General features: G+C 41.2%; 1 protein-coding gene across 2 annotated transcripts in view; it reads left to right on the top strand.

Annotated features, from left to right (window-relative positions):
* Positions 1-25,022, top strand: part of Cip4 (formin-binding protein 1-like Cip4) — a 202,038-nt gene that overhangs the window by 54,884 nt on the left and 122,132 nt on the right. The window lies entirely within an intron of this gene.

The raw sequence follows: 25,022 nt of genomic DNA, 5'->3' as shown, positions 1-25,022 counted from the left end.
CCACTATGTTTGTTGTGTTTCCACCATGTTTGCGATGTGTGTCCACCAAGTTTGCGATGCATTTCTGCTATGCATGTTTATTAAATGCGTTCCCAATACGCACGTTGCGTCCCCTATATACATACTGTATTTGTTGTGCGTTCCAACTACGTATATTTGCTGTGCGTTCTCGCAAAGTTAATTTTTTTCACTATGCTCGTTGTGCGTTTTCACTGTCGAATATTAGGCCTTTGATTTCTTATAAAATGTCCAGAAAACTGAAGGTTGCACCAAATTACGAGTAAACGTTTAGCCTGTAACCGATTGGTTACTGAACGGTGACGTCACACAAGAGTGCAAGAGAACACGCCCTCTGTATACCAGCGAGGTTAAGTTTATGTATTTTCATTGAAGCCTGTTCTATACCTTTACTTGCACATAACGTGACCCACTGTCAGTTAAAGGCCACTGAAATGCCTCCGTTTTTGCGCTTTCTCAGATCATTGTACCAGTTGTTCTATGAATTTTGATGTCCAACACCGTATCTTTTATTTGCATATGAAATCATGGGCGTCGCCTGCTTGGCATTGTTGATGGCTAGAGGGGGGGGGGGGGGGCACTTACCTGAAGGTTACATTCCAGCACAGTCGGTGAGCCATATGCTTCAGTGTTCTTGGTTCTCGGCGACTGTTCCAGAAACATTTCTCCATGCAACAGTCCTTTAACTGAAATACATTTTACAATTACTTATATATTGGTATTGTCTCTTTTCTACAATCCGTAAAGGGCGAAGAAAGTTTTGCTGTACAAACTTTACTGGATATTGATGTTCTTTTGCCATGCTACTAGTTACTATGGGGATTTTAATTAAATGGTTAGTTAAGTAACTTTTGTCGATTTCTTTATTGAATATGAAAAGAATTAATGAAAAAAAGTGCCCACATTGGGGACAGTTGCATCCCCTTTTATGTTGGTTAAAATAATGTATTTGTTCATCTCGCATGGGGCCTCCCCGATGGCGCAGTGGTAGCGTCGTCGCTTTGTAATCAAGGGGTCCCGGGTTCGATACCCGGTAGATACAAAGTGGTTCCGATCCCACCTTAAACTGTAGGTCCAGTCCTGATTAGCCTCACTGTGCATAAAGTGGACTTAAAACCCCAACTCAAACAAACAAATCAAATTGTTCATCTCACAGGAGTATTTTTGAAAACATTTTCTACTCTGATGAATCACCGCCACCGAATGTTTCAGGACCGAGTCCCTTTAAAGGCATGAGTACTCTTTTAATTTTCCCTTCATTAATTGAATACAATCATCAATCATCTTCACTATTGGTTTGAATTGGCATAAAGCGACTTAAATTGAGAAAAGAAAAGTATTTTTTCAAGATAAATTGGTATTTGAACTGGTTATAAGTTCTTGAACAAGGCTTCGACACAGTGTTTCGAGTCTTGCATAAGCTGGGGCTTGCCAGCCCCGTGACGGAGTGGTCAGTACAGCAACGAGCCAGGGCTGCTGGGTTCGAATCCCAACATGTAAGTGTCCCTTCATCATATCATCACTCATCCTCATCTTAGTAAAAGTCCTAAAAGTGGCAGAAAAGCGAAGTAAACCAAAACAATCAATTGACTGGGTCTGTCCAAGCTCTCCACAAAGTTATTTTTTTAATTATACTCGGAACTGTCCGCATCATCATCTCTCTCACACACACACGCACACGCACACATATATTTATATATATTTTCTTTGTATGGTTTATACAAAATTCTGTGCGTTTCGACAACCGAACTACCCAACCGATATAACTCTAGGGAACATGTGAATTCGAATGAACGTGTTTCGAGCCGGTGTGAATATCAAACAGGAAGAAGAAGATCCATTTTTTAAAAAATAAATAAATAAATAAATGTTCACTTTGAAAACTCACGTGTGATTATTTACAATACATCTCAGGTGATTTTTTTTATAGGAGAACATAACTTTCTGTGCTATTTACCTCTGCAGGAACAAAAAGTAGCAAACTTAACAGGAAGCCGTCCAACGACTGAATTAACGCGAATGTTGTTTTGTGAGAAACCTTTCCACAGGTCCCCCTCCCTTCCTTCTCCTTCAAGGGAAACGAGATGGAAATTGTGGACAAAGAAATTAATACTCATTTCGTGAACCCGGCAGAGATTTCCCACGGACATGTGTTGCGAGCATTCCTAAGGCTTCGTAGTTTTTTCTAATCCTCTTTAATTTTGTCTTGTTTCTTTCAAACACCTCCCCACCTGAATCTACTTGCATATGCACGCTTAGTGTGTTTTCCTCTTGTAATTTTTCGTGTTTGGAAGATTATTGCAAGCAGGATGTGTGTTTACTCCAGTTTCTTTATTTTCGAAGGGAGATTACATTACTCTTATGGTGCAATCCAAGTGCTGGACCATGTTGTACGCGTCGTTCTCTAGGTGCGGAACATGAACGAGTGAATGCACGCACACACACACATATACGGGGTAGAAGGAGTATAATTGTGACCTTCCATGAAGGTACTCGTCAACCTCTCTTCCATGTAGTTCACCCTAGGTTGCATTGTTTGCAGGCTGACGAGGCTCTGTCGCCTTGACGCTCAGTCAGTCTAACCCTCTGAGGCTTGTGTTGTGATGGCCATATGTGTTTCTCCCTTCCCGTTCATCCCCATGGTCGCGATCAGCCAAAGTGACAGAAAAGCGACGTAAGAAAAAACGAATCAATAAGCCTTAATGTAAAGGGTGCTGTTTGCACTTGCGATATATAGTATAATTTATGTAACACCGTACGCCAGGGGTCCCGGGTTTGAATTCCGGCCTTGGTATGAGTGTTCTTGCGAGTGTCCCTTCATCATATCATCACCCATCCTCATCTTCGCGATTAGCCTAAAGTGGCAGAAAAACGAAGTAAAATAACCTAATTCAATCAACCAATATAAAACCCCGATATTTGGAATTTCCATCCACAATATTTTTTTTTCAAATACAATACGTGTGTGTGTGTGTGTTAGATACATTGTCTACATTGGCCCATACCTGAAATTTCCTCAGCAATGATAGTTTCCGCAGTTTGCTAGTTCTTGACGTTTTCGAAACTAAAACTCGGAAGTAAAGAAAGTAAAGTTTGCATTAAAACCTTTGAAATACAGGGTGTTCAGGGACAATAAATAGTGTACAATGTACATTGTAATGGTACCGGGACTTTATGAACACCCTGTATAGTACACGGTTTAGTACAGGGAAGTCACTAATGTTTAGAACACGCTAACTGCCGTCAAATTAACAACTTTTCAGCTGAAATCGTCGTAGCCGATACCTCTGAGAAACTGTCTTGATTTGCGTTAGGGTGAAGTCGATCGACAAGTTTCGAGATGTGGATGTGCAGAAGACATGTTTTTTTTTTTTAACACTACACACAAGTTTAAATACAAAGTTTTCCAAGTTAATTTTAACTTGCCAATTCAGCTTAGTGGCCAACCAGTTTTGATATTGATAGACAATGTCAAAGTAAGAAAACTCAGGATGGCAAATTTTAAATTTTAACTGTTATCTAACTTGTATGCACAAGAACATTTTCTACCCATAAGCATTAAAAATCAAACTCGTCCAAGCACTTGTTTCCACATTTGATTACAGCGGCTGTCTACTGCGATCACATTTTGATATCTGCGACTTTCTACTCCGATCTACCAGATGATCTGGCTTAACGTCTTCAGAGAGTTCAAAACATATGTGTTCGCTTTATCTACAATCTGAAAGGTAGGGATCACTTATCTGTTTTCTACACAAAACTAAATTGGTTCAAATTAATTGATCGGCGAAACGTATACAATCTTACCCTCTTCTATAGAAAATAGGGAGAGAACCCCCGAAAATGTCCTTTTCCACCCGCACACATTCGGAGGTATACGCTATTGTCCTGGTACCTTAAATTATACCGGAACGTCGGTTACGCGAAATATTTACTTTTTCTTTATTTGTAATTTCCATATTTTACATGATGGTATGATTTAATATACCAGAAAAGACCAATGATTATTCGGAGACCAGAATACTAATTGGTTTACTTATAATAGTATTAGTAGGGTTAAAATGTTATTATGTTAGATCTACAGTTATTGATTCTAAGATCTTAAAGTTAGAGAGAACAGGTTAGTAATACTACTCCATAGCGACGACATCAGATCGCGCGGGAGATCTTAACTACTTATCCCCCCCCCCTCTATAATTCGAATTTCTACTCAAAATCCTTAATTATTTCCACTTTCAGTCTTTGGAACTCCTTGCTCCCCCCCCCTTTTCCCCTTCAAATCCGGAACACACCTTCAGTATGTTTTCAAGACGAAATTGAATTCGCTAAATTGCAGAAAAGTGCTGAAACCCATACTTCAACACACCATTTCAAACTCAATGTTATTGTCAGGAATATGTGCGAGTGCACGTTTCCTTTGTTGTGAGACTTCTATTCTTATGTAATTTATTCTCTATTTTTTATTCCTTTAATTTTTATATATTTTTTTCTTTTAGTATTTCAATGTAGACTACTAAATTTATATTAAGAAATTGTGTAAACATGGTCAAATGGAAGAAAAGGCTCCACAGCCTTAACTTCGCCATGTAAAACAAGACAAAGTAAATAAAATAAATAACAGCATGTGAAATTTACAATAAGCTCTTTAAATTATCATTTCTGAAAGACTCATTGTGAAGGGACTTCAGATGAACTATTGTGTGGGGAAAGTCCTTGGCTATAGCAATTAACCCTTTTCGTGAGCAGAACAATACGTAAAATTGCCACTTGATAACAACCTTCCCGCATTGCACGTAGGATCTGACCGCTCTGAACTTCGGCATCCGGTAAAAATGACCCAATTAATGACCGCACCCAGACGTTCGTCCTCCAATTATAAATTTTTCGCCACAAGACGAGAAGCCGGTTTTTCTTCCATCTGTCCGAGGAAGAGGTTTACGAAGACGGCCACGAAAAAGGACGACAAACTGTTTCGATTATGTTGATCCCGTTTTCATGGAGGAGGAGAGATACAAGAAAAATAAATAACACGAAGCAAACCAGCGGAAAATACAGGGTGAGCCAAAAGTCTCTTGGTGCCTGGCAGTACAACTACTTCAATAAGTGCTGGAAACTCCCCACTCGTGTGTGCAGACGCGCAACCGCGCATCTGGCCATATTCCCAAATTCACGAGGCAGTTCCTACAAATAAATGTTGCTGATAAATTCCGCGATAGCTTCCTGAAGCTTTGGCAGAAATTTAAGATTTTTCTTCAAAACAAGTTGTTGTTTTTCTTTTCAGTAAATCCAACAGATAATATTCTGGAGCAGTTACATCGGGCGAAATGTGACTTGTCATGTCTTTTGATCCTATTTCCGAACACATCAGTCAAGATGTCATGGAGGCATGAGCTGCGTGCCGACCTCCGTGGCAGAATGGTTAGCACAGCGAGATGTGGCCTTCCCGATGGCGTAGCGGTTACGTCGTCGTGAAATCAGAGGCACATTGTACAGTGGTTTGGATCCCACTTTAAACTGTAGGTCCAGTCCAGATTAGCCTATCTACGGATAAAGTGGACTTGAAACAGAAATCAAATAATCAGCCTGCTACGACGCTAGGTTCCGGGTTCGAATCTAGGCCTGGGTGTGGATTTTCTTTGTGAGAGTCCCTTCTCATCGTCGCGATTAGCCAAAAATGGAAGAAAAGCGACGTATAATCTAATTCAATCAAGCTAGCAAGCATGAACTGGGTGGGACACAGAGGAATGAGAATTCCTCTCCTCAATCACAATGAATGGGTACAGAATATTGCCACAATACCTTGCCACGCTTGTGATCCCTTCCAAGAATATGGACCAAATTATGCGTCTTCGAGATATTGCCACACACAAGTCTTCTGATGATGTTATGGAATTTTGTGCATCTGTTGCGGATTATTTCAAGATCACGTGCTACTGTGGGTATACTCATGCTAGATGCAGAGTGACTTCTGGTTCACTCTGGACGTATCCTTGGACTCTGAAGTTGCCTTTCCTAGACATGAATCAGCATTTTGATGAAATGCCATGTTCTCGCAGCAAAGAACAACTGTTTACCATCACCAGTTATGCTACCGCGTTAACGTAGGTTTTGGTGGCATATGTTATAGATTTCACACCACATGTGCTAAAATGAATTATTGAGCGAATTGCGTCATACCGGATGGCAGCCTCGGGAGTATTGCAGTATGTGGGTATGTGAGAGTTTAATATACACAGTATTACACAAGTTTTAAGATGTTTCAAGCCCGGATTATGGATCGTGGTGGAGTTTGTTATTTAGCGTCGCTTCTCTGCTATTTTTGTCTAGATTGAAAATTGTCAAATGAAAGCTCTCGGCCAAAGCTAATCGCAGCTTTTAATAGCTTTACAGTATTTGTTGCAACAAAACATTAATCCACTGTAATATTTCCTTTAATGCCTAACGCATATCTGAACACACAGTTAGGATTTAGGGTATACTTGACCTCTGTATTCCCTCGAGAAAGAAATATTTTGCGTGCTTTATGAAGATTATGTGAACGTTTTCAGTTTTGTGCTCGCGGAAATGTGTTATTCTTATGTCTGTTACCTTAGCGCCAAGCAGAACAGTCCTATAGGCTTCGTGTAGGTGAATGTAGCACCCAACACAACATTCCACAAAATCAGCAGATGGGACAGTGCCTACTGTTTCATACACGAAAGACTGAAAACTTATGAAACCAAAATAGAAGTGATACTATCGTTAGGAGTGTTAGGTTTAGTGCTGATTGCAATTTTCTACGTTTTTGTGAAAAAGTGCTAAGTTTGATGGTGTGATATTTTCCACGTGTTCTTTAGGTAATTTAGTGTTCATATAACTTTTTTTTGCACTAATAAAAAGCGGCGAAAGTACTCAGAGATGGCAAGTTTTTGCTTTCGCGGATCATACTTTGGGATTATATATCGCTGGGGAAAAAATATATTACTTATAACGTCTTTCGATTAATAAAGAGTGAATGTAATTCTGGAAGGGGGTACAATCTTCGTAAAGCCATAGTCGAGACACTCCGAGATCGAGTGGAATCAGTGCGAATCGTGCCAAGGTCCGTAGAATCGTGCAACAGGAGTAAACCAGCTGTCGACGCGCAGATTCCATCCAGTGCTGTTGCTCCCTGTGTCCTCAGGGGACCTCGAGGCGGTCCCAGCCGGACCTCCATGAGGACCATGATGTTTCCTGGGTTCCCTCGGGAGACTGCACCATGAATGATGCACGACTCTTGTCTCGACCGAGCGGGGAGGAACGGTGGATGATGTGAAGCATCGAATGATTGGAATCGACTGTGTGGGTGGCGAAGAATCGAGGATTTTTTGTCGCTTTGGTTTGTTACTCTGGGAGAGTGTCCGTTGCAAATTCCAAGTGTCTTTTTAGATACAGAGTACTTTATTCTAAAAGTGTTTAAGGAATATTTAAAATGTGTTTCATCTTGACATTTCATGTATTTTTGAGACGGTCTTGCTATGAAAGTTAGCATACCTTGTTTGCAACAAAATATTTTATGTACCTAAGTATTTGTTTTAACCCATATCTATGCCGATACTTTTATCGATTACCACCGATACCGATGTTGTTCAAAATATTCACTATTGAAGTGTTATTGTGTCAATATTCCACTTCAATCATATGCATCAACTTGCTTAAAATATTCAAGCATTACATCAAAATATTGAAATAGCTGGAATGTAATCACAAAATTATACTGCAATGATATTGCAAATTAAAATCTAACTTCAAAGTTTGCCTAATTTCCAAGATAATTAGAATCTGCGAAAATGTCGCGCGGCATTTTTACTGACAGCGCATACGATCAAAACGCCGGAAAAGTACTGGCAGGTATCGCTAAGTAAACTCGAAACAATACTTTTCTATACCAGTACCACTGATATCGGCCGATATCTTGCTATATTGTTGTGATACCTTATTGTGAGTCGCACGGCTGTAACCAAATGTATTAATGATCAAGATAGGATCAGAACTAACACACATGAATGGAACTATTTCTCGGAAGTGAAGTGCTCCTGTTTACATTAACATCGTCGTCGCAGTGGATGCATATAATGATATACAGGGTGTCTCAACAGTAATAGCGCAAACTGACACAGGTGAAAGTACACGATAATAGAAGCAAAAATTTCTTAAGTAAACATGGGTCTGCAAACTAGCAGTTTTCGAGATAGTCGCGAATGTGTGATTACAAGCCGCCACTGACTTCATTGTTTGTAAACGTCGTCCTAGTTGGTAAAATGCTAATAATGTGTGGGTACAAGCCGTCACTGACTTCGGAAATGTTCTGTTTTGTAAACAAAGAGCAAACCTCGGACCGCGCAAGTAGTAAAGCACTCCGTGTTTACAAAATGCAATCAATGACGGCTTGTAACCACAGATTCGCACACATTATTAGCATTTTACCAACTAGGACGACGTTTACAAATAATGAAGTCAGTGGCGGCTTGTAATCACACATTCGCAATTATCTCGTAAACGACTCGTTTGCAGACCCATGTTTACTGATAATTTTTACTTCTATTATCGTGTACTTTCAACTGTGTCAGTTTGCGCTATTACTTATGAGACTGTGTTGATATCACATATATATCATTACAGTCGTCGTGATTTACCGAAGGATATAAAAAAAGCAATGTTACACTATCGAAATGCAATACAAAGAAGCCAGCCTCGTACAGTAAATGTTATATATATATCAATACAGCGAGTGCTGTTTCGTGCATGGCCGTAACTTGGGGCGGATGGATCCGAAAGTTTTCAATGTCATAAAAATGGCGTCCGGGACTATTTTGTTAACTGTTACATTTGAAAAATAATAATAAATGCTCTTTATGTATGTTCCTCAGATCCCAGAGGTTATCAAAAATACCCTTGTAAATTTTAATAAACCTGAAAATTTGGTGGGGGCGGGGGGCAATTGCCACTTTGCCCCGCCTATGGCCTCGTGTTTTAGTCTATCTTGTCACATCGATTGCAGTTGGACTTCTTGCATGCATCATTCGGACTCTTGAGGGAAGAATAGACTAAGACAAGGAGGGGTCGCTTTGTACCGTCATCCCTATGAAATAAAGAAGGGATTCTAGTTGAGCCCCTTGGAACGGGGGAGAAAAAGACTCCCATCTTATACGCCAGGGAGTCTGCGTGGAGGAGCCGTACGGCTGACTCACGCATGAGTTGATTGGTGAGTCACCGTCATGCAACGTCATGGCATTGATTTGAGAGGTGAGAGAGATCGCAGGTTGGGAAACACATGGCTCACGTTCGGTTCGATACTTGAATCTGCCGTCAGGAATAACAATTGCTTCGGGCTGCATACACGTTGATGTGGAGAATTCGATCGAGAAATAAAGCATTGACTTGTTTTAATATTGGTTATGTATACCGTTAGATGAAAGGGACAGTGGATTTAAACCATTAGATATGTGTACTATTTCTTATTTTCCCTAGTTTTTCTACTCTACATTAATCATGACCATCACTATCGGGAACATCGATGTCTGAGTGGTAAGGTGTACGGGGTGATCCGTTCCTAACACACTAAAATCTCCGCCTCTCTTCCACGTAGTGCATTGCATTTTGCAGACTAACGAAGCTCTCGCGCCTGGACCAGAATAATCCTCTATCGTCCACCTGTGTCCCTTCATATCATCGTATCAACATTCATCCACATCGTCGCGATTAGCTAAAAGTGAAAAAAGACGACGTAAAGTAACCTAAATCGATTTATCAATCTTGAGTGTTGGACAAGATAAAGATAGTTTCATTCTTTCTGTCCGAAACTGTACGTAGGAAGTGATCATATTTCGTGCATACCACCGTTCCTTGGCCATTTTCGTTTTTTAATTTTTTTGTCAGTTTTTTCTGTTTGAAGTGTTACAAATGAAGCCTGTACCTTGATTTGTAAAAAGAAATGCCGATCTAATGTCAAAATACCGTTATTTTAACATACATTGATATTTACACCATCAACTTAAAGGCTATGAAATCAACTGACGGCCTAACTGTGGCTTTTCTCGCTCACTCCAGGCGAATGCTGTGACAATACCTTTAGCGAACGCCACACGAGATGAGATGGCATTTTCACGAGACGAGGTAGTCCAACGTCTCGTCTCGTGGACAAGGATAGTTTTCCTCTCAGGCCCCTCGTGCTTAAACCTAACTTGCTAGATAAGCGACATGACTAAAATCAGTCGACCAAAGAGAGTGAGATGTCATCTTTGAGAAACGAGCCTTACGGTAAACAGGGGGTCGAGCGAAGACGCAGGTTCCGTTGGGCCATGCAAATTGAATAGACCGGTTTAAATGCAGCTCCTAACGAGTCGGCCCACATTCTTGGCTTAATTCTACGTAAAGTCTGAACGGCCTTCGTGGAAGACAGAAGTAAAGCTTATGATTGCTATCGTCCAGTAGAAACAGGCGGTCGTGTCCACCTCTTCATGTCTCCTAATTTAGCTTACTTCCCTTTTGTTATCGCGTGGGCCTGTTCACACTTTTCACCTATCCTTGGACTTTACAATAACGCTCTTAATTCACAATTGCAATCTCAATACCTTCTTGCGATATAAGGCATACGCAGAGGATCTTTGATTACAAGTGACGTCATCATAGGTAGTTAATGGGTGGCAATATTTTTCAACGGCACAGTCGCATATGTGTGTTGAATAGGCTGAAGAGTGAAATAAGTGTGTGTTTAAAGTATATCAATTGCAGCAGGGTGATATCGTGCGAGTATCATGTTGATATCGTACTTCTAACTACTGTCTATCGTTGATGAGTTGCATGTAAACAAGCAGTGCACAGGTCTTACTATACGAAGTCCTGGTAGGCCTGGGGTGTCTGCCAGTTGTCCTCACTATGCTGAGACAAAACTGAAATTTTTGGGGCTCCCACCGTAAATCGAAACCGAGACCACTCGCATTGCATTTGAGGGAAATCGGTTAACGCGTTCCGTGATTGCTGGCGAGAAACCAATTTTCCCTGGGTTGTGTCGCAAATGGGCATACACTGATCTGAAAAACATGTAAGGGGGATATTTTGAAGTACTTATTCACATGTGCATTTGATGAAGATAGAAGCGTTTCAATATGAAGCTATTTACAACCAACCACACTAAGCTTGAGATGATAAACTTGGCGCGGGAATGAAATTTGAGTCTTGAATTGTAAAGTTAGCGGAAATAGTAGGCGAATTACCCATCACTACTTTCACTGTCTGCTTTTCCACAATGTGATGACCATGATTTGAAATGAAAACATCAATAAAGCAGAAGAGAATATGTTCTTCGCATCAACAGAGTGCCATTCTTAGTTTAAAACAGCATGATGGGTAATTAATAAAAAAGAGAGATAATACCGATGGACAATTTTCCTACTGTGATCTTTGCCGTTGACTGTTCATTTCGGAACGACTTACGGGTAAAGAACTCAACTTTACCATTTCAAATGCCTCTCGTTACGTTGTATCGTTTGTGTCTTGCGTATAGTACTACGTTTTGAACAGACTAATATGGGCGTTATAATATCAGTTTTTACGCGAAAGTACAAGATTTCCTGTACCATGAAAAATCTGCCTTTCTGGAAAGAGGGCTCCGATGGGCTGCCAGGGACACTGTTTCTAGATTGGGGGGGGGGGGGGGTGCTGCCAAGGACAGGTGTCCGAGCAGGTGTGGCTTACTCAATCGGAAGACGGGAGCTGTGGACGGTCGCCAGCTGGTCGGGTCGGTGTCTCTCTCTCTCTCTCTCTCTCTCTCTCTCTCTCTCAGCCCCTCTATTTTCCTCGAAGAACGATTAAGCGAGACCAGCACTTATCTCTCCTGTTTCGTAATTTCTGCCAACATCCGGGGCGGGTAGCAATCACAGCCCGCTACAACACCAGGAGTCCCGGGTTCGAACATCCTGGACATAGGTGTTCTTTGTGAGTGTTCCTTCGTCAGTTTCTCATATCGCTCATCCTCTCTCTCTCTCTCTCTCTCTCTCTCTCTCTCTCTCTCTCTCTCTCTCTCTCTCTCTCTCTCTCTCTCTCTCTTCCCTCTCTTCCTCTCCTTTCCTCCTGTTTTTCAGAGAGGGGGCGGAAGCAGAGAGGATGACCGACTGAATGGAGAGTATGGAAAGAAAATTGTTTTGAAAAGGGCTACAAGTTGAAAAACACGATAAATTGTATATGCATTTGAAAGTATGAGATAACTATCTGGCAGAGACACTTTGTAATGACAATTTAATATAATGCAATTAAATTGAAAAGTTGCACCTCTAACATGGCGTAACGGTTGCAACTAACCACACATATACATGCAGTACATTGATATCTCCAGGCTACCACACATCCTAGTCTTGTCGCAGCAGGACAACACAAACACCTCCTAAAAAAATCTAAGCAAGATAAACAAGGTAAATCACTTAGCGATTTCGTCCCCACGCCCTCCATTTTTTAACATCACAAGCGTCCGAAATTATTCACTCGAGATTTAAAAATAAAAGATGGATCCTTCTGAATTTGCATTTTTTCTCTCTCTCCCGGTGTACAACTGGTTTAGCCCGAGATCTGGGGCACGCAGTGGAGCTCTGAGAATACGACATAGTAATGAATTAGCGAAGCTGCACTTTCTTCTGGTGGAACTCTGAAGGCAGTGTTTTCAAGGTTAATCGTAGGACAGCGCGCTTCGTCTGATGCAAATTGTTTCTGTAGATCTGTAGAGATTGCGTCGTACCCGAATCTCTTGTGTCTTCTGTTTAGACAATAAAGAGGCAGTGATCAACATAAAGCAGTTGTCCTTTTTCTCATAAGTATTGTTTAAATGAGACGTCGACCGCAGTGGTCCATCGTTAGCGAAGCTAATCTTAAGAAATCCGTGTTCATAAAGTATGTGGATTTATGAGCATAGATAAGGTAGCTGTACCTACTGGGGAAAGAAATAGGACTCCGTACGTACAGTTACTCACAATGTTGTTCGTACAGGGCAAACGTATCGATGAGTCCGATTGGCTAAAGAGCATTTACATAAGGATCTGGAGTTTTGGGACAACATGATCTTGTCCGATTAAACCAAAATAAACCTGAACGGATCAGATGGTGTGACCCGAGTGTGAAGGTAGGCAAATACGCAGGACAATGTTGCCAATACAACGCCTATGGTAAAACATGGTGAAGGATCCATTATGATCTGGGCATGTACAGATGGGGGACAAAGTAATACGAACACCTGTGAAATTCGAGAAAATCTTTGTTAATATAGGGTTGGACCATCCTGTGACCGAAGTACACTCCAATTCCGAAAGTGTGGCTGGAGGTGGACTTCGAGCACGCAGTTTGTACTCCAAATATCCCCACAAATGTTCTATAATGTACAAGTCAGTAGGCTGTGGGGGCCATTCAAGATGTCCTACTTCATCGTCATGTTCGTAGAACCATGTTTGGACGGTCCCTGCAGTGTGGACAGTCTTGAAAAAGCGGCCGGTCCCCAGGAAATAAAGTCTGGACAAAAGGATGGAGATGATCCCCCAGAATGCTTCGATACTGATTGGCGTTGATCTTCCCATGCAGAAAATCAAGTGTTCCCACACCGTGCCAAGATATCGCACCCCATACCATAATGGACCCACCTCCATGCTTCACAGTCGGCAAGAGGCAGTCAGTCAGGATGAAACGCATCTCGGGGCGTTCTCCACACATAAACGCGCCAGGTGGTCTGAAATAACGTGAGTGTTGATTCATCAGACCAGATTACTTGTTGCCACTGCTGTGGGGACCAACTTCTGTGAGCTCTGCACCATTGGCGTCGCTTGACAGCATTACCCCCGGCTTACGAATTGCTACTCTGCCATGAATGTTTGCAGCATGGAGTTCCCTTTTGACAGTTTTGGTTGAAATGGGGTCCTGGAGATGCCTGTTCATTTCAGATGTTATCTCGGATAACGATTGTTTGTGCTTTCTGGCCACTACGCGCTTCAACAACCTCCTATCCCGAGCAGAAAGCGTCCATTGTTGTGCTTTGAAGATGCCATCTTACCTTGTGTTGTGCACGCTGTCGTAACGGCTGATGCTGTGCTCCTTGCACACACCACAAGATTTGCGGTTTCCGTCACCGTGGCTCGAGTTGAACGTGCTCCAACAATCATGCCTCTTTGGAACTCTGTCAGATCTGACATTGCAGCGTCTCTTGAGAGCGTACTATAGACGAATGCAATGCACCACCAATGACTGCTGTGACAGACTAATACCTTAGGTGGCAGACTTCAGTGCCAGGTGGTGCTGCTGTACTGCCGGTGTGAAATGTGGCATACTTTTTCACAGGTGTTCGTATTATTTTGTCCCCCATCTGTATGTCGATTAAAGGAGGTGGGGAAATCGATTCGTTGGAATCATGGACAAACATGTCTAATAATATCCTGAAGAATAACGTGAAAAAAACGTGCCCAACAAATGGGATTGCCACGTCTGTTCATATTCCAGCATGATAACGAGAGCAAACATACTGCTCAACTCAACAGGGACTGGTTGATTTTGAATGTACGCACGCAGTTGAAAACACTAGTTCAAAGTTCAGATCTGAGTCCGATTGAGCATTTATGGACGGACATTCTTGAAGAAACGTGTCCATAAACATGAGTCAAGTCAAAATTAGATCTGAGGAGGGCAGTCGCTTTAGAGTGGGACGGAATCAGCCAATTTGTATGTTTGTTTTTCTGTTTCATTGCAACTGTACGAACAGAAATGTGACATCAAAGTAATTTAGCATGTTTGTGCTAAAATGTGTGTTTTTTCGTTATTAATAAAGTTTGAGGGAACAAACTGTTGTAAATAAATCACCATGTGTGTTATAACTACATGTAGAGAGAATACCTAACATTAAAGGTACGAAATTCTTCCGTCTTTACTCTGTTAAATTTACAACTTGAAAATTCTTATGCTTCTTATTTCAGTTAAACTATTCCTGAATTATTGTCGCTTATTTTTTATTACACCCTGTATACACGTCCTGTTTACCGAGACTATGCATTGTACAGTGTACACGTTCCCCAAACTAAAAGGTTACTTCGCACAATTCCACATGGTGTGAAAGCAGCTATAAACCTCAACGCAACCTGGTTGCAAATAGGTGGTTGTAGGTTTAGCACCTCCACGCCTATCAGTATTGTAGAGTAGTAGCAGTAATCTGCAGTCTAATCATTACTGACTTGGCACTACAGTTGAATAGGCACGTGCAAGGGACAAGAGAATTTCTCCTGTGGAGAGAAGAATTCGTGTTCCTTGGGAGTTCTTTTACTGTATAATTGCAGGAAGGATCCCTCCCCCCCCCCTTTCCCTTTTCAAGGTCAATGACTGGCTGGTCGCATTCCTCTCAACAATAGGCGAATGTATGCAGTGGTTGGTGCCTTCCTCGGCTGTGAAGGTAATTGTCATTCGCAGAAATTCTCTCCGGGAGTAAGATTTAACTTTCCTGCTCGGCATATGCTTTCTAGTAGGTTTTTTTCTTTAGATGAATGCTGATCAGGATAAATTGATTAATGAACGAACACAAATATTCCCCAGCCTCCTTGATTAGCGTCTGGCGTTTAGTCCAAGGCTTGATTCTCAACCAAGTCGTCCCAGGTTCGAATCCCAGCCTGGGCATGGCTGTTATTTGTAAGTGTCCCTTCATCAATTTCATGTCATCACTCATCGTCATCTTCACGATTAGCCAAAAGTGGAAGAAATGGTAAGTAAAATAAACCAAACCAGTCGATCTATAGCCTATTACTCAGTATTAAAAATTTTATCCATACTGAAGAATTCACTGCGCCGTCAAAATTGCCAGTACTAAAAGATCTCTGCCACGAAATATCCGCATTACCTCCCCCCACCACAGACACACTCGCACACCTTCATTTTTGCACGAGTGGGTAAGCAACACTGTCGTCTTGTAATAAGTGGGTCTCAGGTTTGATTAACGTTGGAGTCTTACCACGTATTGAACTGTAGGCGCAGTCTCAATTGGCCTGTGCCGGTTCGAATCCCGGCGTGCACGGGTGTTCCTTGTGAGTGCTCCTTCATCACTCATCCTCATCTTCACGATTAACCAGACGAGGTGGTGCTCTGTTTGTTGTTCTTTGCCTGTCTCGAACACAAGGTTGGGCGTGACGCGTTGACCACTGCCTCTGGGGAACCTTCTTTTTGTAACACATTCGGTCATGTAAACAGCAGGGCAGGTCTTCCAACGGAAGCGACCGACACCTGAATCCAGACTAAAGCCGTGTAGATGCCCGAGGGCGGAAGAGGGACTGGGGATTTATAGAAAAAAAACTGGGCGAGAGGCATCCACCTGCTTTTTTGGCCGGGTCGAATTTCAGGAAAGATTATGTCTCTGTTGGCTGCCATTTTTGTCTTAAGTGTATCCATCTCATCCTGCTACAGTGTGTTCGTGGACTTTTTTTGTCCTAAAAAGAACATCAGGCGTTATAGTGAATGCAGGACCTACTCCCTTTTTTTCTCCAAAAGAGAATGGGTCCCACATCTCTTCATTTATCTTCCGAAGTAGGTTATTCGTTCGTCTCCTCACTAAGTATGTTTGCGTCGGTAACCTTTGGTTTTTGTCGCTTCAAATGTTTGTAATGTGTGAATTGATTTTTTTTTTTTAATATTGAATTTACATTGATTTATAAAACAAATATTTATTGAATTGACTCGCAGAGCGAGGTTCAGCTGTTGCTTGGTACCACCTAACCCCAAAAGATACAAAGTTCAAAGTGATATGAAAATATCACTGAAAAAACCCTGGCGACTCGCAGGATTCACATGTTGATTTATCTTGCCTTAGATCGTTTATCAGTGCTCACGGACTGTAAATAACTTGTTTCCAACTAGAGTTACGCGCCGTTATTTTAAGAGTAATTGAGTTATTCTGTTGCAACATATGCCCATCTGGTCAACACTGTTTTGTAATTTGACCTAGTCGAAGACCACTCTACATCAAAACTCAGTTCTAATTGTTCCCAAAGGTAACTGTAGAAGCAGTTAATGTGCATTAATAATATTGAAACCGAAGAAATGTATAGCTTTACAATTGGCTACCCAGGTAAAACAGCGACAGCGAAAGATCAAGTTAAACCAGACTGAGAACAATGGCACTGTATGCCAGAGACCGCGTTCGGGCATGCATTTTTCGCTGAATTTTCTACATATAAGTTTATAGTGATTACAAAAATTCAGTGCGGCAATAATATGATGCTAAAATACAATTACATTTGTATTTTTCCTCACGGTTTCAAAAACCCTCTCCGGAGTATGTCATGCCGGTATCTGGGCTCTTTCTGTTCCCGAAATGCTCGGACGAATGTGTTTAGAACAATCGTACTGACCCTCAAGAGTCATCTTCGATCATTCTTGATTCAAAGATGCGATTGATCCCCTCAAAGTAATCATTACCTCTCCACATATGCACGTCATGAACCGTGCTGCTGGAATAGCTTTCCTTGCACGGAGCAAGAGCACTTACCCCGTGCAGCGTCGGCCTCAAGTGACCGGAAATGTGCCGGAGCATCCTTGCCAGCCCAGCTGTTTTATGAGGAAGGGAGAAAAGCAGAAATGTGTTCCGTAATCGTGATGTGACACTTTCCTTAATGTGTTGTAACAAGTGGTAGGATGGTTGTCTCTTTGAGCTCCAGCTGGTTTAATGGACGTCTTCAAATGTCCTGAATGAAGGGAGGGTCTGTCGATTATGCAGCTGAGAAAGTGTTTTCGTTCCTTCGTACCAGCTATCTGTAGCGCACCAGCGTTAGCGTGCTTTGATTGGTTATCCACTGACCGGAAATTCCACGAAATCTTGTGATTATGGTGAATTAATTATCAAGGATCGGCTGGGCCTTTGGTCTACGCTACCCATGGCAATTCCAAACAAACCTTTTTTTCCAAAAATTAGTTTCCGACAATGAAACATTTGTTTAAATGGACGACAAACAATTGTTCACTAGAACCAAATTGTTTTAGTAATCGTACACATTTGTACCAAAAAACTTGGTCAAAATTACCAAATTTAGTAATGGTTACCTTCTGTGTAGGGTATTTTTTTTCGAATTTTCCTCTCCTTTCAAAAAGTCGCTATGATATTTCAGTGTGAAAAATTACGTGTGCTTAGAATTCCTTTTTGGATTTTACCTGTTTCTAGATATTTCCATTAGTTTGGTGATGACGTAAGGCTCTTAAAACTGTTTATAATATCAGAAAACGACGAAAGCAGACCACGTGAATCCTTCAAAAGGAATTCCAAGTCCAAGTTCCAGTGTCCTTTTCTGCAGTTGGTATGTGCATTATTAGATTTAAATTGATGGGTTATTGCCTCATAGGAAATGCCTTGGCTCTTAAATAAATATTGAGGATTCGTTACGGATTTCGATGAGCAGTTTCTTCCACAGACTGGCAGTGGACAGAGTGAAGAATTTTGTGTAGAAACAGTCTGTGTTGATTACAAATAATTTGCAAATATTTGGAGTATTTCTCATTTAGGGCGCTGATTCAATGAGCTACTTTTCTTCAGTTTGCAGCAAAGGACACTGCTTCGCTAACCTACCGGAAAGGTTTCTCTGTCGCCCTCTTCCTCTCTTCCTGTGTCCCTGATAAGCAGTTCCGCCTCTACTTCGGTTCGTTCATTCTGCCTGCCTGTGGAGGGACGTTGAACTGTTTGTAAACCAACACACACGTGCTAGGGTTGAAAGTAAACAGACCTTTGTGCAAGCCATCTTTCTGGATATGTGTATCAACTGTCTGTTCCTGAAATGTAACTGCAGTTCTGGTATTTACCACACAACCTTATGAAAGTTTTCTCATCCTTCGTGTAAAGTTTTCTCATCCTTCGTGTATAGTGTGAGGGAGGTAGTAATGAGTAAGACCTGGATTGTTATGTAGCTAGAACATGTGATATACAGGGTTATTCAAAATGAAGGAGCGGAAATCTTTATTTTAAAGACATGGTAAACAAGGACGTATTTAGAGGATCCAGCCCCGCCCCCCGAAAGACTTACCAATTAAATTAAATAATGAAAATGTACTTGTTCAGCGGTTGTTGTATAATCGAGGGTTATTTATTTCCGCCGAACTTATTGGAAGGCAAGGATTAGATTGGGATCATATAGCAAAGAAGTACTTATAATAATATAATATGCATAAATATTAATCAGGAACTTTACTTTTCGTCAGCTGGATTTAGCATCCTTTTTTTGTTATTCAATAAATATTTAATTCTGTATCAATTTTTGGCATTAATGTCGTTGGGGGGGGGGTAGTTGTTTTCATACAGAGTACAAATAACTACACACAACATAGATAATGAATATGTGCTGTTACAGCTAATCTTATACCGTTTTTTACCTATCCATTTAATAATAACACGATATTAATTAATTTGCACATTTTATTTATTATTTTAATTTAATAGAATTACAATAATTTCAACATTTATACATTATTATTTCTGAGACACTTGGTTCGGACCCACCGAAATATATTTCTGGATACGTGCCTCGTGGTAAAAGATACAAACATGTGTTATACGTCACCAGAGAGAGAGTATGAATCAGTAACCCACGTAGAATTTCCATTGGAACACTCATGTCAGCGCTGGAGCTGGTGAAAGCGATAGGACTACTCCTCCAGGAGAAGTCCTGCGTTCTGGGATGCTGGATTGGAAAAGGTGAACACAATCACCTTGTAAAGATTTGTAATCTGTTCCTTTTAGAATAATCCTGTATGTATGCTTCTCCAGAAGTGACCTGATCGTTCTGAGATTTTTCTGTCCAGAAATCATTACTGTGGCAACATACCACTTGAGCGCCAACTGAAGCTGAAAGTTGCCAACATTGCGACAGGGCCTTTTGCTTGATAAGAAGGCACAGTCGTGAATGAAATCGCCTATAACATATGAGAAAAGCAGAGGATTATTTTTTAGGTTTTGAACACTAGGCAGGGTAGTTGTTATCCGGGTGAAAACCGCCGACACTTGTGAAGAAAGTCATATTTACGAATAGTTTACGTGAATTTAATTTATAGCACTTGCAGAATACTGTGCAGTCCATAAATTTCATATTTTCCCACTACGGGGAAATGTGATCGGAAAATGGGCAAGTTGCCTGCGCAATCATCTGAGCGTTAAGAGTTGTAATCGCACCCTAAAAAGAATATACAACTTAGTATCAACCAAAACTGGTGTAACATAACGCCTAATTGAATATTAACGGCCTCCATACTTGGTGTGATTTTACAGCAAATGGTGTAAGAAGACTCCAAAGGTGGTGCTAAACAACGCTAATTCCGCAGTAACACCAAAAAGAGTGTCCTGTTGCTACCAATTTGCACATTTTTTGAGTGCATCTGCTACGTAGTTGGGAAACTGTCCAACTGACATGAGGTTTTCAAATGAAAGCTGGCATAAGCCATTTTCGACTTTTTAAGAATTTCTGTATTGACATGGGGAACGGGCTTCAAGAAAGTATGAAAAATGCTAAGAATTCAGTGAATTAATCTGCGGGATTCCAAAAATTGTGAAGAACAAAAAAAAAGTTGAGAAACTATTTCATCTGGTAAATCGAATAGGGCATAAGGCTAATTGGTAGTGCTATATTTAAATCTTTATTATTTTTATGTGCAGGGGCAGTAATTCATGTGGGGATGTTCCAGATATTCGTTGTATAGGTGGATTATTTTTCTTGTATAAGTATTTCTAGGCTTGCCTTGTGTGGAATACCATTTCTAGCTGGATTTTATTCTGGTATTTAATTTTAGAAGTATTAAATATATATTTTTTGAATTTGGTAGTATTTATATTATTATGAAAATCTACTGGGATAACTATATCATATAGTTTTCGGTTAAATTATTATTTAGTTGGTAAATCTTATAGTGGTGAAATATTCCTATCTTTTTCAGATGCAGGAGGTTGGGGTATATTCAAAGGTATATTAGGTTTTGTATGTTACGCCCTCCCTTGCCCGGGAAAACAAATGCTACCACTACCTAGATAGAGGCGGCATAATCTCCCTCGGACAAGCGAAATAGCGTTACGGTCCAGGTTAAGTTCGTGTGTAGGAACCGGTGACCGACAGTGCATAGTGATAAGCCATATCGAATAAAAACAAAGACATATGTACTTTCAAATTACCACCTCTTTACCTGTAGCCGGGAAGCGGCTAGCTGCATACCTGAAAATCACGGGTAGCGACATGCATACGAAAATGATATAGCCCAAAATTAACATGAAAATAAAAAGTATATTCTATTCATCACCAACAAAAAATGGAATTATTACAGGTCCCCACACTTGCACTCTCACATTCTCTCTCAGATTCAATCCTCATGGGGTCATCGACACAAGAAATTATACATGACATGTACAGGTTTTATCACGACAAGCCCTAATTATTGCATTCTCAATTAATTTTATCTTACTTTTTGTCTAATCAGGTCATTTGTGATTTTGCTCCAGTGCTACTTAAATCCTAGCCAGCCCTTACTTAAGTTCACCTTTTGTTTTTAAAAAAGAAACTAGTCGGCGCGGTGACCATACATTACTTGACCAGTATAAACAAAGGCGTCTCAACGGAAATTACATTCACGTGGGCGGACGTTTTCCTTTTACAAGACCTCACGTGGTTCAAACATAACAAATAACCTCCGTTGAGTGACGCAAACCTATACTCGCTAGCAGGCGGGACTTAAACACTTCGCCGCGACGAGCAATTCACATTACCAGGCAAATACTTTTACTAAATAATCACACATGCGGCCTGACATAGCTAGCATTGACACATAAAAATGAACAAACCTCCAGTAGATTAAACAATTAAGTGGGCGGCGCTTTCTCTAATAGTACGCACTTTAAACAAATACAAAGGAGCACAAACAACAATAAATTTAAGACCATTAAAAAAAATATCACAAGGAATAAGAAAAATTGACCTGAGACGAATAAATTACAAATGACAAGCGCGACGGGAGTTTGGTATGAAGTTCGAGTTGAGTGGGCGTTTTCTAAATGTCGACGAATTTCAAGGGCGTTCTCTAAATCAATCGGGCCGTCACGTGTTAAGGTTCACACAGATGAATACTTTACCATCTCTCAGCTTCCGGGGTGCATCCTGGCGTCTTTATGGGCGATTGAAAACACATAGTATCCACGCGAAAGGTTTCTTTGGTCGCGACGATGAAGATGCGAAAAGGATTCAAACACCTAGTTCCCCGGCTCCTCTTCCTCTCGGGATCGGTGGATCTCCGTGGTATGGCGCGGTTCGGACGTCGCATCTGAGCGGTCGTTGTAGGCGTCGTCGGCGTCGTCGGGGCGTCAACATCTCTCTCTACGTCTCTCTGTCGCGGCTGGTAGGCGTCGTCGGCGTATCAATAGGGCGGCGTTCGACGTTCTCTCTCTCTCTCCATGGCGGCGGATAGGCATCATCGGCGTAGTTTCTTCTGACGTCGGGCGAATCGACGTAACGCCCTCATCTCCTTTCTTCCTCTAGCCCGCCATAGTTTCCGGTGTTCCTTGTTTCTCAAAAATTATAAATGGCGTAAGGTAATCACGGAAACACGGTTTCGCTTCAACTTCCCCCAGCGGTTGAGGTAGGCGCACTCGTGTAGACTTACTGCCTATCACACACACTGGTGTTCGCACAACACAACAAAGTCCCTTGTACACGAAAGGTAGCGCGAAGGTGCTCTCGTTCCAAGAATCGCGGCAAAACTGTATATGGAGAGTTAGCACGGAGCTGCTCTCACTACAAGGATCGCGGTAAGACTGTGTATCGAAAAACCATGTCCTTCGTTTTATTTGGATTTTGAAAAAGGACGCTAGGCGCACGTTGGAGCGACGCTTCCGGAGAGGTTATTCCACCACGCTCTATTGTCTCCAAACTAGGACGGACCGTGTCCGAAGTTTACTTGTGCGGATTAAGCTTCCGCCTGGCTGTCGCCCATAGCTCAATTGCAATCGCTGTCCACAAACTGATCAATTAGAACCGATTTGATCTGGCGTCCGTAATTGTCGCTTGATCGTGACGAAACTCCACACATCCGTCCTTGCACACATGCCGCTGCGTTGGTATAAGTTTCACATGAATCTGACCGTTGGAAACCGAGATATTTAAATGTTTGTCATTACGGTCGAATTTCCTAAGCTTTACACGCATAGCGTGACCCTTCAGGTGCTCACCCTTAACACAAGCGAATGTCTCGTTCCTCCCGTCGGCTTGGCAAAAATCAAATATGTAATCTTACAAATTAAAACACTTAACACTTTGAATCAACACGTCTTTTTACCGCTACATACATGAATAATAATGACGGTAAATCTGACTGTCACAGTTTATTATTTTTATCTATTATAGGTGAATCTATCTTAAGATTATTAATTTTTCCGTCATTTTTTATCCCATTATATTTAAGGGTTGGGGCAGTTATTTGTATTTTATTAGGGGAGCGAATTGGGTATAATATTACATCTAATTTGTTTGAAAAATCCTCCTTTATTGATTGTAAAATAATATATATTACGTCGAATGTGGGTTCTTCCTTATCTTCTGGTAGCTTAATTAATAGTTCATTTGTTGCTGGAGGGTGTATATTAAGTCTATTGATTGTTGAAGTGAATTGCTTGGTGGGCAAGGGATATATAAATTTATAAGGAATGGTTCTTTAAATATTCAATTAATTCATTCTAATTATATTAATATTTATTTTATATTTTCATTTTGAATAGTAAGATTACTCATGTAATAACTTTACATCAGTGGCCGATATCATTTCTTATGTCTGAAGTGTTCTTTGCACAACAGTCGACAATCCCAGGCATCCTAATGCGCTTTGAGGCCACGTTTTTGCCACCAGCTTCTCGGAAGAATGGAGTTGCTCAAGAGGAGCAGAATCCATTGTCAGCCCTTCTGGAAACTGGCGGAAGCCCCCACTCATCGCCGTTACCCACGTGTGCAAGCAAAATCTCTTGTCGTGGGTCCTTGTTCATGCTTCCTTTGACGTATCTTGCACGTGCAAGAAATGACCATTCACTGGAACTTAGCTCTTTTGTTTCCCATATCTTATTCGCCAATGGGGTCTCCATGAGAGCTTTTTTAGCCTAGCTTTTGCTTGAAACCGTTAGATATAGAATTATAGTGACACCAAAATGTGTGTGTGAATATAGTGTGTATAGATATATACATATGTGTGTGATGACAGACCGTGTTATCCTGGACTGGACCGCTACTTTCCCTTCTTGCTACTTCTCCGAACTCGGGTGGCCTGGCTGCAGTGTTGCCTGTAGTGTATTAGCGATTCTCCGCTCGCAACCAAATGACCGGTATTGTTTTACACAGCATTCTCGTACTTTTTTTTCGTAAGAAAATATCAATTCCGTCCACCGACTGCCCAAGTATACAAAAAATTGGGGGTAATGAGCAGGAGGATGAGGTCATCCTACACGAGCAGGGCAAGAAGTGATTTTTTTTAATCAGCGGATGGCAAGACCTGCACAAGATGGCCACACGTCGATTGTACACCCAACGGCGAAAGAAACAGTAGGCGAATTGTCCACCACAGTTTTCATTCGGTCTGTATTACACAATGTGAGACAATGAATTGCAATAACGACGTCAATAAGCAGAGAAGAATGCCTGCTTCGAACCAACGTAGTTTCATTCCTTAAAACAACACAGGATGCCGAATAAAAAAGTAATTAAAATAGCGGTGGACAATTTGCCTATCATTATCTTTGCCGTTGACTGTACGAACCATATGGCCATAGGTAGTTTTCTGATAGTTGGCAACACTTCTGCAACATGGTAGCAAAAAAAGTTATCGCTAGGAGACAAAATGCGATGTATGCGGTTGTATTCTGCAGTAATTATTATTGATAAAATGCAATACCGTGTTGTATTGCACAATAGTTGCATAGATGTCCGCTAGGTATTTAAGTGGAGTTGCATATTGCTGTTTGTAATATTAGGTACGTAGGT

Source organism: Lepisma saccharinum, chromosome 23, assembly GCF_977018435.1.
Source record: "Lepisma saccharinum chromosome 23, izLepSacc3.1, whole genome shotgun sequence".
Classification (NCBI taxonomy): Eukaryota; Metazoa; Arthropoda; class Insecta; order Zygentoma; family Lepismatidae; genus Lepisma; species Lepisma saccharinum.
This window is presented reverse-complemented; position numbering and strand designations above follow the sequence as displayed.